Source organism: Emydura macquarii, unplaced genomic scaffold (assembly GCF_026122565.2).
Source record: "Emydura macquarii macquarii isolate MOO-44397 ecotype Brisbane River unplaced genomic scaffold, CSIRO-AGI_Emac_v2 contig_201, whole genome shotgun sequence".
NCBI classification, from domain to species: Eukaryota; Metazoa; Chordata; order Testudines; family Chelidae; genus Emydura; species Emydura macquarii.
The window spans coordinates 831,897-847,656 of record NW_027130338.1 but is presented as its reverse complement, the minus strand read 5'-3'; the positions used below and the strand labels follow the sequence as shown (position 1 = coordinate 847,656).

General features: G+C 42.3%; 1 long non-coding RNA gene across 2 annotated transcripts in view; it reads left to right on the top strand.

Annotated features, from left to right (window-relative positions):
- The first annotated feature begins 4,920 nt into the window (after nt 1-4,920).
- LOC137151034 (uncharacterized) overlaps nt 4,921-15,760 on the top strand; it is a 122,134-nt gene continuing 111,294 nt past the window's right edge. For both annotated transcript variants that reach the window (XR_010919143.1, XR_010919142.1), the window contains exon 1: nt 4,921-5,334. This is a non-coding gene — a long non-coding RNA (uncharacterized lncRNA). The remainder of the gene's footprint in view (nt 5,335-15,760) is intronic.

Sequence of the window (15,760 nt, the reverse complement as noted above, 5' to 3'; positions counted from 1 at the left end):
TTAAGTCAAAACTCACCAGTTTCATTTTACATGAGAATTTTTTTTCAGTACGGTAGGAGAGAAGTGAGATGATTATCTCCTAAATGAAGATTTAGATCAGTAATAGATGCTGCTTTGTAGAATCCTACAGAGTTTCTCCTCCCAGCAGTGAAAACTAAATAGATCCCTTCCAGGCTAAGAAGTCAGGCTGCTATCTGAATTATACCTGTCTTTGGCATAACTCAAATGAAATGTAGGGACAAAATGCTTTACTTAATGGAAAAACTCAAATATTTTTGTTGGGATTTACCACTATTTTTACTTTAGCATTTAAACAGATTTACTAAGGTTACCTCAATTAATAGTTGGAATAACTGGCTTGGTGAATAGGAAAAAATAAAAAGAGTCAGTACTTGTTAGATTCATGACTTGGTAAATAAAAATAGAAATTGAAAGTTCAGGGGGACCATCCCCTTCAAATCACAGACATTTTAGTTGCGATATTCAAAACTAATTAGGGGCTGTAGACACAATTCACTTTAAAATGTTATTGAGTTGTGTCTCTAAATGCCCTTGTCCACTTTGAAAATCTCACCCTTTACATTTGGCATGTATTTAGTTTTGTTAAAAGGCTTAATTAAGCCATGAAGGAGATGGAGAAAGAGACTGTCTTGCTTGTTTATAATTAGCATGAGTGCTTTAAAAAGTCCTTTCTCTCACGTGGCCTGAGGTGAGAGAAATCAAAGATTGACAGAGAGCACTATAGCTTTGCTCAAATAACTCTTAATTGCTGCTGGGAACATCATCATCACCCCTCACACACAGCCGCTACCTTGGTGGCGGAGGGTGAGGGGGGTTCAGGTTCTTTGCCTGAAAAACACTGTTCTATAACTGCAGAATGTATACTGCCTTTGAAATGGGCAGACGAAATAAGTTACAAGTACTTCTTAAATACAGGGTTTCTGGAAGTGATTTTTCTTTCATCACTTTTGTTATATTAGCTGGGGAAATTTCTAGTGGAGGAAAATATGATTTTACAGAAGTATCTCTTAGATGACTCTTTCTCCTGGGTGTTGAAGTAAGAGTAGTAATTGTAAAAGTCTCAGTCTCAGTGTACGAAAACAGTGCTCTCCACCTTGTGTGAAAACCTCAATATCTAAGTCACAAACTAGCCTCCTTCCTGCATAACAGTGTGTTGTCATGAAGAAGTCAATTTTTTTCAGTTGTTTGACCTCCTTACTAACTGATGCTGATTTCACATTACAGGTTTTAAATAGTATTTTCTATGTAACTCTAGTAATCTGCTAGGTATATACATGTGTATCCAAGTTAAATTGTATATGAGACACAGGTTATCATTAGTTTTTGTATTACAGTAGCACTTGGACTACCTTGCCCCAGGCACCGTATAAAGACACAAAGACAGTCCTTGCCCCAAGTTTCTAAGTCTTGGGGTTAATCCATTATAGACTTTAAGGCCAGACGGGACCATCATCATCATCTAGTCTGAACTTGTGCACATTGCATGCCGTAGAATTTGCCCACCCACCTCTGTAACACACCCATAAACTCTGGCTGAGTTATTGAAGTCCTCAAATCATGATTTAAAGACTTCAAGTTACCGAGAATCCACCATTTACTCTAGTTTAAACCTGCAAGGGACCCATGCCACATGCTACAGAGAGGCAAAAACACCAACGTCTCTGCCAATCTGACTTGGGGGAAAATTCCTGCTGAACCCCCAATATAGCAGTCAGTTGGATCCTGAGCATTTCGTCAAGACCCAACAGCCAAAGCCTGGGGAAGACTTTGCTGTAGCCATTCAGAGCCCTCCCCAGCCGCTGTCTCATCGCTGGCCGTTGGGGATATTTGCTGCTAGCAGTCATGGGTTAGCTACGGGCCCTTATGAGCAGTCTCATCATACCATCCCCTCCCTAAACTTCTCAAGCTCAGTCTTGAAGCCAGTTTTGTGAGCCCAAGGTTGCTGGCAACTTATCTCCCCTTGAGCAAGGATTAGGGGGGTTCATCATCCCAGATATAGCTGCAAAAGTTCACTGCCTTTTTCCTAAACAGGATAATCCCTGCTGTGTTTGGGGTTTTTTTTCCCTGCAGCCCCTGCATTCCATTGATTGGTATTTTGCAGTGACTGTAAATGGGCGCCCATTGTGAATCACACAGTACGCAATTTGCACATGAGCAGCCTATGAGAAATAGCATCTCTGCCCCTGCCTGACTGGAACATGTGGATCACCTTTCGGTGACCTGTTTAACGCTGACTTCTCACGTTATCTGTACATACATCTTGCAATGATTATGATGACCAGTGTGATGCAGGCTTTCATGAGAGACCTTACATGACATTCTTTGGCAAATGAGGATGTAGATCCCAGACCCAGGGTATCCCTATAACTCTCATGCCTCCTGTGCCCTCTGCCAGTTGGCACAAAGAGGTCCTGGGCCATATTCTACCCATGTGCACATAGACTGACTTCGCTGTGCCTCCTCCAAACTTTTTCCACCTCCAGCCTATGCTTCTCCCTCCAACTTCCATGCAGCTTGCTACACAGGCAATTTGCCATGCAGAAAAATACATCCTCAATAATTTGGGGGCCTAGGTGCTGGTGATCTTTGACAGCTAATCACAATAAAGTAATTACAACACCATTTTTTTTTCTAAAGAACCACATTACAACCATTGTAGTTTCTATGTTTGGTGTTTTCAGAGAGTGACTCTCAATCCAGGCAGCTGTGTAGACAGCTCCTTCTGCTGCAGTGAGATTAGTGGTTTATAGCCATTCCCAGAGCCAACTTTTCACCCTTCTCCCTCGAAGCACTAATGTGCATGGAGTGGACCAGTAACTTGGCTCAAAGAGCATGGCCAAAAGCCATAAGGCTTGATTCTCATGCACACTAAAGCCATTTTACATTCTGGCTGCCTTACACTGGGTGTAAGTCGCCCCTTTGCACTGCCAGAGTGGTGTGAAGTGGTCTTTGTGTAAACTACAGTCAGGCTCTGAGATTAGGGGGAGGATTGTATAGCGACTGGTGCATCAGGCCAGGCTACTGTGCTACACATAGTCAGGCACTGGAAAACAAGAGGTTTGTGAAATGAGATGGAAATGTCCTGGCCCATTCCCCAGCTTTGTCCTCTGTTTCAAAGTGAAGTAACTAGAGCAGCACAATATTTGCCTTTCAGTTGCCTGTATTATCCTGGGCCAGTCCATCAGGCTTTGTCTCCAAATCCTTCTAATCTCTTGCTTTTGCTGAGTTTATTAGGCCTTCAAAGAGAGGCATAAAAAGACAAATCTCCTAGTGGAAACTCACTGATCCCTACAGAACTTCCTTCCAGGCTGTGCACTCTCTGGTGTGTTTGTGCTTTTGGAGTCAAGTGGATCTCTGCCCGACACCAGGTTAAACGCCGTGTATTGGTACATTAGTGCCCTTTTGAAATGGAATGCAATAAAACAGTTGCATCCCCGAAGGTTACATTAGACTGAAGGGTGAAGATATTTATTTGCCTCATTAAAAAATATACTTTGCATTTTTCATGTGGAACATCCATAGATTATGTAAGCAAATTTTGTCTCTTTTAAGGTCAAGCTTTTTTCCAGCTTAAAGTTCTGTGTGACAGACTGCAAAGATGATAGATCTCAATAACTTCATGTCGTTTTGTTTGGCTCTTGCCATGTAGGCAGGCACTGAAGATCTGAATCTAAATTGGAACATCACTGGCACCAGTAGCTGCCTAGAAGTCTAATTATAAAAGATTAAACCTTAGTCATTTAGTGAAGCTCTGTAAAAGAACTTTGTGGGATGTACTAGCACAGCTCTTTAGACATTTGCACAGCTACCCTAGGGAAAGCTCCAGAAAGGCAAAACACTGCTGTGGTTTTGCAGTGTTTTAAAACTAGGTTATAATACAGCAGATATAATACATATTCTTATCAACTGGCTTCTTGCTGCTAAGAAGATAAAACTTTGACAACAATGTACAAAGCAATTCTGCTCCTAGATACATTATGGTGGCATTCTTATGATTTATCTCTCTTTATTAACTATTTCAGGCACTGCTATCTTTGTAAAAATTTCCAGTTGCATCAACTTAATTATCAACTCCTGACCTTTAAAAACCACATTCTATAATCTCCAAATTATGTATACAAACTCTATTTTTGTCTCCTCTTCTGGCTATAACTAACAGTCTTCTGCAGTTCTCTGGGTTTGTCCCGAATCAGCTGATGACGGCTCAGAAAATGCAACTGTGCCTCTATGTCCAGCTGAAAGTCCTCTCATACCACCATAAGATTTCACTTGGAAGATCCAGGTGTGTTGTGTTGTTAGATAAAGACAATATACAGGTTGGCTGGTAAATGTTTATCTCAAGAGACAAAACAAATGTCCATTAATGTTGCAGTGTGTCCACCATTTGTATTACTGTAATAAGCTCAATTTCAAGGCTGCAGGGTAAATTTTCTACTCTAATTACCTTCTTCAAATGACGGAATGTCAGAGCAGAGATGATGATGGAGCCATTTACACTAGCACAGTAGGTTTACCTTTCCCCAGTGTGTTGGTCTAGCTGCAGAGAGCTAGCCCTTGAGGCACTGCAGCACAGTTAAGAATGAGGAATGCGCTGCATTTCGAGTCTCATTCTCATTTATTACTGTACCAGGGCTCAGGAACTCAATAAAATGCTTTCAGTACAGCAGTTCCCATTGCCCCTGCACTGTATAGCAGCCCTGGGTGGTGTCAGTGCTCCACAAAAGCATCATTTGATGCAGCTGATCTCCTTGATGGACCAGAATCCAATCTTACATTGCTCAGCATGCTAATTGAGGAGCTTGCCAAGGGGCCACTCCACTTAGGTGCTGCTTTTAGCCTGGGCCTCTGCTAAGGACATGGTGCAAGTAGCACTGATAGGCTACCTTGGCTGTGAACATTTGTGGGAGAAGGGGTCTGGGATTCCCTGTCTTTGGGGGGAGAAGAAGAAAGAACTCTGGGGGAGACTGATGTAGGGGTAAGCCTTGGAGAGGCAGACCTGTGGGCTGGTGTTCTAGAAGGAGAACAGGGAGCTGGGTAGCTCAGAGGGATTAAAAGGTCAAGCCCAGGGCAAGCAGAAAAAGCTTAAATTGTTTGGTTTCATGGAGGGTTTTAATTTTTCTGAAAGAAGAGAGGGTTTGAAGAGCAGCTCAGGAGGGATGGCAGGTGTTGTGTTGTGTTGGTGACCAGCATTGCATGGGACCGTGATAACCCCTGGCCCAGAGGGCCTGATCCCTGGACCACAGCAGCCCTGAAGATGAGAGGAGGCAGACATGTAGCATGCTGAGTCTTGCTACAAGGAGGTGCTTCAGGATGGTGAGTGTGTCACAAGATCTATGTATACTCCTGTTACGAGGCTTCTCCACTGCTCTTGATATTGGTGACTATGGAATCTAGTTGTCCTGCCTCAGAGATGTTTCTTTTTTTGATTTATGAGATGCCTTGTGCCCCTAAATATTTTCTAGTCACTGGCACACCAGCCTCTTGGCAAAAGGATGCTGTAATTAAATATTGAAAACCATTCCAGCACTGGCTCTATTTCCTTTAGCTTGTGTGCCCAGCACCTAGAAACTGGGGATGCATCCCTAGCTGAGGCTCATCTGAAAGCTGAGGTGCAACAGAACTATTTTCTCTAGGACACACCTGCCTTTATAAGAATGACTTTCACTTGTCTTATAATTGTTAGCTCTTAAAATCCTAGGTTTTCCTTCTCCTCTGGTAGTGATGGGGAACATGGACAAGTTTTTTTGGGGTTTTTTGGACCCGGGGAAGGGGGCTTAAGTAGCAAAGTTGGAAAGCATTTTATTTGAAAATAAATACCTACTGGCTTTGCTTATTTTAGTTTAGTATATTTGGTAGCAGAAGCTCATGTCCCTCAATAGCAGAGGCTGGGCTTGTCATACCGATCAGTGCAGGTACTTGAAGGGAAACAGTTTAAACATACTCTTTATACACAGTCCACTGCTTGCTAATCAAGCTTCGTAACAAGCTTATAAATCTTTGCCAATAGCCTTTGTCTAATATGTTTTTAATCAATGTGTGGGCCTCTAATTTGCATATTAATGGCAGTGAGACACTGTCAGAAGCTGGTGTTGATGAGCTGGTTATTATATTTATGCAGCTAGTGCAGGAAGAAAAAGAAAAGAAATTTGTTACATAACTAAGAAATAGCAGGAATTGCATCTCTTTTACAAGACCTACTGGTGTCTATTGCCGTCATTTTATTCACCTCTGGATCACTCATAAAATGAATAATGCATGCATTCATCTTTTCTTTTTTTTCCCTTGGTTTTGAGCCTGGGACAACTGAAGTGCAAAATGAGACATGATTTATGACTGTTGGGATATGTCTAAGCAGCTATTAAGTGTTACATTTTCGATGGTATTTTATGACTCTCAAATGTCTGAAGTCCTAGTCTGACCTGCTGGAAGTAGCAACTTGCTGCACCTGACTCCACCACAATAATTGAAGGTGGCAACAGTGAACAGCAATATAGAATGGCACAGTTCACTCTTCTGGTTGCTGGTATTTGAAAGTTTCCCCTCAGTGTAGATAAGGCCTACTCAACTAGCTTCTATAATCTCTGATTAGGATTGAATGCTTAAGGTGTGTGTCAGAAAGCATGTTTTATCAAAACTGAACAGTGGCATTTGATATGAGGCTCAGAACCTGACATGTTTGCAGAGTGCTGTGCATATGTGTGCTGCGTACTGGTGTGCCTGTATCAAAGGGTATTTGGCCAGGACTTCGACAAATGTGGGTTCAGGAAAGGCCCAGAGATGGGCCCTGCATAAAAATACTTAGCACTGATTGTCTCTCCCAAACATTCACTTCATAAACCCCTTGTGAGATATGCTAGTATTTTTAGCCCTGCTTTTTTGATGGGGGAATTTTAATGAGATTTCGGTTCCTTAGGCATCCTTGCAAATTCTATACAAAGTTAAATATCTTAGCTCTCACTGCCTTTGTAGCTTGGGGTAAGGGATTAGTTCTTGGGAAGGATGGTCTTGGGGTTAAGGCAGTGGACTCTGGGACTCAGGAAAGCTGGGTTCAATTGTCATCCCTGCCATAGACTTCCTCAATTTCCTCTTCTGTAAAAGGGGAATAATTGCACTTTCCCACCTCAATAGGGAAGAATAAATTCACTAATGTTGGTGAGGCATTCCTATATTACAGTGAAGGAGGCTGTGTAAGTATTTTTATACAGAGATCCTGGCTCCCAGTCCAGTGCATAGACCGTAACTTTCCTCACTAAAGGATATTGTGCTTTTGTGGTGTTTGTGTTGATGACTGTCTCTATTTGGCCTATTCTAATGTCCAGACTAATAGTGTTAGAACCTTCAGGTCTAAAATGTGATTGGGGTTTAAGAAGGTTGGCTTTATTTTTGTTCTCTCCTGTGAGAACTTTCTACCCCAAGAGGTTTAGTGTGCTTTAATACTGCCAGCAAGGCGGCTTGCACACAAAGCTGATTGAATGGCTTTATGTACTTTGCCATGGCTACTGTAGTTTATTACCATAACCTCTGAAATCATAAATGATGTGCTAGCCAAAGCAACAGACAGAATAAAATCTGGGAGTAGGGTGATGGAGTTCCCTGGTCCCAGTCCTGCAATCAGGCCGAAGGCCATGAAATGCCTTCATGAAAGCCTGGGAGGAAGTGCTGCTATATCCTGGCTGGTATTCCCTCTAACTATATAACCTTCTGGACTGCATTGCTCAGCAGGAAAACTAGATGGAGCCAGATGAAGAGATGAAAGGAGGGAATACAGAAATTGGGTGTCAGGGGGAGAGCAAGTTAGTGCCAGCACCATTGTTATGCTTCTGTGTGCTATTATATTTTTCTGGTAGAAAAGGAGTGACAGGAAAAGTGGAGTCCTGGGGCTAGCAAGGGCTCAGAGGAGGTGGAGCACATCACTACTTCCAGTGTTACTGGCCCAGCTCTAAACCTGCTCTGCTCTTTAAACATGTGTAACTAAACTTTAAACATGCTCTCCTAACCTGGGATCAAAGAACATAGTTAATAAAGCACGTATGGAGTTGGCGCAAAGGTGTTTCTCTTTGCTTAATTCCATGCTGTGAACAAAGCAGGCAGGGCTGTTCCCATCAGGAGTGATCAGCCAAGGAGAAGGGAGAACTGGTGAAGGAGCAGCCAAGCTTCCCAACAAGATCCCAGGTACTGCACTGGAAACAAGTAGCCACTGGTCAGTGTTACCCCATATCCACTGGGGAAGAGCAAGCTGGCTAAGAATGTAAGGGAGGTCACTGTTCATTTTTTACCCCTAAACCTCACATGCTGTGCATGTTGCCTGCAGCAGGGGGTGAGCTGAAAGCCAGGGCAGGCATCATTCATGTATCTAATACACAAATACTAAGTGACAACACTTTTTTAAAAAAAGAACTGCTCCCAGCTCCATGAGCAGAGACCCCCAGTGTGGTGAATTATGGGCTTTCAATCACATCCGTTCCATAAGAACCTCTTAAATCACAGTCTGCAGCTCCTGAATCTGCCTTCTGTATACAAACCTAACCCCAGGAATATTCCATATAAAGAAGGTGGCTGCAGTAATAACACAGAGCAAAGGCATAGGATGGATATTTTGCTCCAGGAGCAAAAATGCATTTATATAATCATAGTTGTTAGCATAGAAAATGTAAGTAACTGGGTGAGGTTTAAATTGAATACTTAACAGTGAGGTTTTGTGAGTACACACAGGATTCTTGCAAAAAGCCCTTATTTCATCAGAAGATATGACAGTATTTCAAACAACCCTTTCAATCTTTTAGTTGGGACAATATTTTATCTGTTCCTCATGGCTGAAGGTGATTAATACAGTCTTCTAAGCAAAAACCCCCGACAAGTTTGTTATAGGTGATTACTTTAGCCAATTTTCTACAAAATTGAGAAGTTTGGCAGCCTGCCCATTATTACATTGCCATGTCCAGCAGTAACGTTGAAGACAATATTACGAAGCTGCATTCCAACCCTTCAACACAAGACCACACACCTACAAGATAACCTGCAATAATCATGTATGTCGTGCAATGCCAATTTCCCCCCATGGGATCAGAACCCAGCATCTTAAAAGCAATCCTTTTCTACTTGAGCTAAAGGAGCAGCCCTTTAGCTGATAGCCATGGTAGGCTGTTGTCCTGGAATAGGAGCAATTTCTATAGTAACATGCAGCAACTTTTACAGGTGTTCAAATCCCCATATAAGGCCTTCGCTATGGACAACCGTCACACGTTGACATTCTTCTGCTAAGGACAACCATTCATTTGCACTCCATTCATTTGCACTCCTTCGATCCAAGGAGGCTGTGTGTTGGGCTGATCCCTCTGCGTAAATCAGACCAGCCCCGAACCTGCCAGCAGCCTCAATGATCCAATATGACAACCAGGGATCACCTAAGCATAAGGACCCATAGTCACCCCCCTTTCCACCCCCAAGTTCTGGCCATGCCCTCATACTGGGAGCTTCGAGAGGGTATTGGTGTAGGAGCCATTATGAAGGGCAGTCAGGACCCTTGTACCCTTGAAAATCTCCCTCTTGGTGTGTGTCTTTTTAACTGGTATCGTATTATTTCAGGCCTTGTATGCAAGCATTTCCATCGTGAAGAGCAGGAAAGGTGAAAATCTAGCTTAAAAAAAGGCATCCTCCCCCATCTTTCTCTCACTCTTAAGTGACAGCACCGCTGGGGTCACAGTTCTGGTGCTGACAGCCAAATAGCTTTAGTTCTCTTTTCTAGTTATGCAATAACAAACACTTATGCCAGTCAAGTAAGTTAGTATTTGCACTGATGGATGTAGAAAATGTAATGGTTTACAAGCACTTGTGTAACTTTCTCCTTCTTTATTTCACATTTCTAAGGTGTAAAAGATGAGTAGCTTGTGTGCAGAGAGGCATACCTGTGCAAAACTAGGATAGGATTGTGGCCTGCTGTGCGATCTGTACTGATCCATAGCTACCTGTGTGTGTGAGATGCAAAATGTGCAGCCAACAATGTGTGTGGTGCTCTGGGGCAGTGCTGTGCGTCTTGGAGTAAGCAGTCACTGGGTGTCTCTCTTGCCAGTGGCATTTGCACCCTGATTTTCTGGTCTCTAGTTGAAGGTAATTAGAGGCACAGACTGCTCAGATCTGTGCTTGAAGCTCATTCTGCAGTGCACAGTCGGAGAGGCCTGGCCCATGCCCAGCTGAGACGATACCTCTGAATTGCCCAGTTGTCATACATGCATTGTATGTCATACATGCAGTTGTCATACAATGAGCTGTGTGCCTCCTTGGCACAGCAGTGGATCTGTGCAGAGCTAGAGATAGGTTGAGGGCCCTCGGGTGGAATCTGTTGAGGTGTATTGCATAAGGCTCCTGTGGCTTATACTATAAATACCCCACTGAAGTTAACCCCCCAGTCCTTCCATATAAATTACTGGTAGGAACTGGGGTTAAAAGTATAACAGAGGGCAGTTCATACGAGAGATGCCATCAATATTTGATCTATCAGGGCAGGGCTGAAGGATTGTTTTTCAGCTGGCGCTGCCCACTGGACAGTGAAACCCAGTTGAAGAGCAGGACAGCATTAATCAGCAAAGTCTGTGAAACAGTCCATCATGACTGGTGTGACCCTGAGAGTTCCCGAAACCAAACTATTAATTCATTTCCTCAGAGAAAGAGTCAATCTCTTGGAAATCACAGATCAGCTCTTCCTTAAATCTAGTCCTCGGTGCACGTTGTCCGACACATTAGTCACTGTTGCCATACGGTGGCCTAAACAGTAAGTGCTGGCACGCCCTGAAAACAGCACAGAAGGCAAAGTCACAAAGACATCATGCTATCATGACTAAAGACTTGCTGGCTTCATGCTTCAAATAACCGAGCTTTGGCTTTTCCCCTCCACTTCTTGCTTAGGACTCAGCTACTGGACTTGTCACAGTGAACTCTAGAGCTCAAAGGATATGATGTACCAGCTGACAGTTAGATAATTGCTCACAACATTTAAAGTGAGATAAAGCTAGAGAGTTGACCCCTGAGGCATTTCTAGACTCAGACAGCTGTAGGAGGTACACATGCAATACAAATCCTAGGATGAGGACAATAATGAGATTACTTTGCACTGTTATAGCACTTTCCATTTTGAGGATTTCAGTGTTTTACAAATATGAATAAATTAAGACCTCCCAACATGCGAGTGAAGGAGTGCAGTGTCATATCCCCGTTCGATAGCTGGGGAAACTGAGGCATAGAGCAGTGAATTGACCTGATTCAGATCACGCAGTGGCAGAGCTGGAATTATAACAAGAGGTCCCCATGACTTCCATTTCCTTGATTTATCTACTAGGCCAGTGAACTAACAAGCCAAGTGGGTCAGAAGCCATCACTCACAGGATTTGTCTTATTTCCCACTTTACTTGAGATTGATAGACTTTCCTCAACCACTCTGGGCTCATAAATCCCAGTTCTATAATGTAATACAGTGTCCTTACTGTGGTGCCAAAACAGAGAGCATGCTGCAAAATGTCTGGATATCTCTTCCCTGGAAGAAGGCGACAGGCATGTCACACACTGAGCATTGCTCTTCAGGGTGGGCTTCTAAACCTTGGAGAACCACTGGGATCAATACAGTTCTGCTGTGTTTAGGACTGAGTGCCTTTCTGTTCATGAAAACTGGGAGCAGCCCCCACAAAGTGATTTCTCCCCCCACCCAAGCTCCCCAGAAGTTAGGCACAGTCAGATTCCTCATGAGACTGACACTGGGTAATGCAACCTGCTGCTGGATCTCTGGAGTGACTCAACCCAGCATGTTTCCAAAAATCCAACATCCTAGCCTGACCCCAGTGGTTAGAGAGAGACCAGCTGGGCATTATTCATGTCTGTGGTTCTCTTCTACTGAAAGGCCAAGAACAGATTGGGCCTTACAAAGGCCCAGCTGCTTATTAATAGCTCTGGAACCAATGTGCCTTCCCTTTTAGTCTAATGCTTGGTCCAGTAGAAAAGTCGCTCTGAGGAATTTAAACAAACTGTTCCCCCTTCTACTCATAAATAATGTGTTAGAGTTGTTTTTTTCAATAGCCTAACCAGTGATATATAACTTTTATATTTGAAATCTGGGAGCTTTTAGAAGTTACTAAAACTATAAATAAATATATTGCTTTGCATTTAACCACACCAAAAAAAAAAAAAAAACCCACAAAACAAAAAAAAAAAGAAAAAAACCCCACGGTGTAAACTTGACTTGATGCTGCATTACGCGGATGTGCGTAGTACACCTTGCAGTCAGTGTTCAGACTCGTCATATGGTATGTGGTGGCTGTATTCTGTATGTGACAATGCACAGCCCAGTAACTTCCCTTCTGAGCGTAGCTTGCTTGTGTAGGCACAATTTGTAATGCAAGTATTTCTAACATTGCTATTGCTTTTAAATGTGGACAGTTTTGAAATCTGACTTCCTGGGGTTTTTTCAGTTACATGTAGCCCATACCATGTGTGACCCTTCCATGCCTAGGGTAGCCACCTGAAAATGCCAAGGTCAGGGCAAGCTGTAAAAGGAGAGCAGATTCTCCCAGCACTGGTGGGTGGCACTGAAGCCAGACTTCCCAACCAGCCACAAACAGTGCTTCCGATTCCCCACACTGGTTATCAAGAAGCCTGTATACAAATACACACAGCCCCCTTTACCGCATTTCAGTCTCCGGCTCCCAATCAGCCACTAGGTCCAGTAAAGAGACCAGTTATTTAAACTCTATGCTCTTTACCAAAAAGGTCCCTCCTGACCCCAAAGGGTCAGCCACAGTACTAGATCAATATGAGTTTGGATCTTACCCAAAATACCACGCTGCCAGCCAATCCTTTAGTAACTAAATCTGAAGGTTTATTGTAAAAAGAAAGAAAGAAACCATAAGAGAAATGTTAAAAGATTAGAGCAATCAGATACATACACATGATTTGAAAGTCCATATACATCAGGTTTCTAGAAGAATTGTGGAGTTGCTGGCTTGTATAGTCCCTCTGGTACACATCCAGTATCTGGATGGGTCTCAGTCCTTTGTTTCACAGCTTCAGTTGCAGATGACTTGATCCAGAGGTAGGTAGGTAGGTGGCTGAAGCTGAACCCAACTGAAGACCAAATGGATTCCAAGGCTTCTGCCTTATATATCCTCTGGCCCTTGCCATGCTGCTTGTGGAATTTTACGGGAACCAAAATGGAGTCCAGAGTCACATGAGCAAGTCCTGGTGACTCATCAAGTATATCCCTGGCTTCTCCCCCTGAGCCCCTTGTATCTGTGAATCTCTTATTGGGCCATTAAGCAGGCTATTGTTCTGCAGCCATCCTGTCTGAGGCATTACTCAGACAGCACAATTTGAAATACTGATATATCAAACATATCCATAACTTCCATTACACATATAACACAGGAACATAAACCTCATCATCTTACTTTGCACGTTACATCCTTTCTAACAGTACCTGACATGGCATATCTTACACGAATTATTATGATTTTAACATACTGATGTCAAACAATATCATAAACGCGCTGTACAGAGGACAATATACTCCTACAATTAACCATCACAGGTCCTTATTTCGCTTTCACAATTTACAGCCCTTCTGAGGAGGTTGGCTTCCTTCCCACCAAATAAATATACAACTTCTTGTTTTTTGTTTTTTTTTTAAAAAAAGCACCAGATGTAATGTTTCTATCAAAACAAAACAAACGGCTGATACAGAAGGGAAATAAGTTAAGTAAACAATGTTCATTAATTCTTGGCCCACAACACCATCGTTTTCCATCCATTAGTAATGGAAAGCACCAGCACACAGGCTCCAGAACAACCCGTTCCTGGCAACAGCATTTCCATTCGGACCTTTTCACCTTGCGGAGGATTTAGTATTCAGGCTTTCTCACTGGGTTCCTCTTGCCATTTTAATGAACTAACATTTATTTAGGTGGATAGAAGAAGAATACTATTAATAATTTGACCTGTGTTCTTTGCCTGTTCAAGTTAACATACCCCTCCTGCTATCACAGTGCTTGACACAGCTTCAGTGGCTGAGGTGCTAGTAATCGGGACAGAAGCAGAGATATATCTTATGAAATGTGTTTATCTTTGCAATTTAACAGTTACAACCTCAGCATGAAATCCAGCTGGTGTATGGCAAGGACACACTGTCCCAAAAGTCAGTCATTTCACAGGATTTTTAACACTCAAGGAGAAATGAGGAAACTGTTGTCAAGGCTGCCACTCAACTTCCATTACAGCCCTCTGTTTTCACTCATTCCTAACTCTGTAACTTTCTCAAAAGTTTGAACTAAAACTTTCTATACTTGGTCTCAGCAGAAGAGGGATTTTTTTTTTTTTTTTTTTTTTTTTTTTGGATAGTCTGAGAATATTTCACTCATACTTTCCTGCTAATTCAGAAACACCTTACACTTTTTAAAGTACATAAGAATGTAGTGCAAAAAGGTTGCACTTTGCAGGTTCAGAGGAGACTTTAATGAGAGTAAGATATTAGTAAATCTGGAGATAAAATTATAAGCAATTCAAAAATTGCTTTGGCAAACACATGCTGAGCATAAAATATGCTATGAAACTTTTAGGATTATCATTGTTAAGACAGCTCCTTAGCACTGATAGGGAATTATTTTTACACACACACACACGCTAATTTTACACTGCAAGCTAAGGGTATGATTTCCCCTGCTTGTGTACACACACTTGTACTCACTTGATGAGAGCCAATGCAAAAATAAATAGTAGTGTAGCCACCATAGCAAGCAGTAATGGAGGCGTGACTAAGCCAGGCAGGATACACACCTGCCTGAAACTGGTTTGTATGTTTTTCTGCTTCCGCTACCGGTCACATGCATGCAAACACTTTGTGCCGTCCACATTGTGTCTTTCACACATGGAAGAAGTAAAAGTAGCCTTCTCCCTTCATGAGGCAAACCTGTACTCACCCATTCTTGACATACTGTCATACAATCTTGTACATATTTGCCCCACAGGTTTTTACAGGTGACATTCAATCCTAGTGGTATCAGATGCAGCTTGTATTATGCTTCCACCAGGTTATGAGAGAAGTTCAGTTTTCAGTTCACTGATCCTGAAGATGCATCACTATTCAATGTCAGATGAGTAACATACAAGCTTGTAATCCTCAACGCTACAGAACCATATGTAATCATGGATAAAAACAGCTGCTTTGCTACAAGGCACCATCAAGGGATTTCTTCTCTTGAATGCTAATTAAATGCTTTCTCTGCAGAAGCAGTGCAAAGAGAGGGGAATGTGTCCTGTTAAAACTAGAGCTGCTTGGTTTGTGGACAAAAAGCCTCAAGCACAGAAAACTGAAAAGTTTGGGATTCTCTTTTTTTCCGATGAAAATACCAAAATTTGGGGGGGGGGAATTGAAAGATTTCACAAAATTTCCAAATAATTAAAGTCCATCTTCCATCAAATACCACTACAATGGAAAAATTTTGACCTGCACTAGTTAGAGTACAGTTTGGGTGTGAGGCCCTGGGTTTTATTTGTTTCAATTAACCTCATTTTTGTGTAGTTTTCCTTTTTAAAGTTAAATGCTACTATGGTGGATTTTTTGGTATTTCTCCTCATCTCTGCCAAGGATGTTAAATTTAATTACATTATGGTCGCTATTACTAAGCAGTTTAGTTGTATTCATCTCTTGTACCGGATCCTGTGCACCACTTAAGACTAAATCAAGAATTGCCTCTCTTCTTGT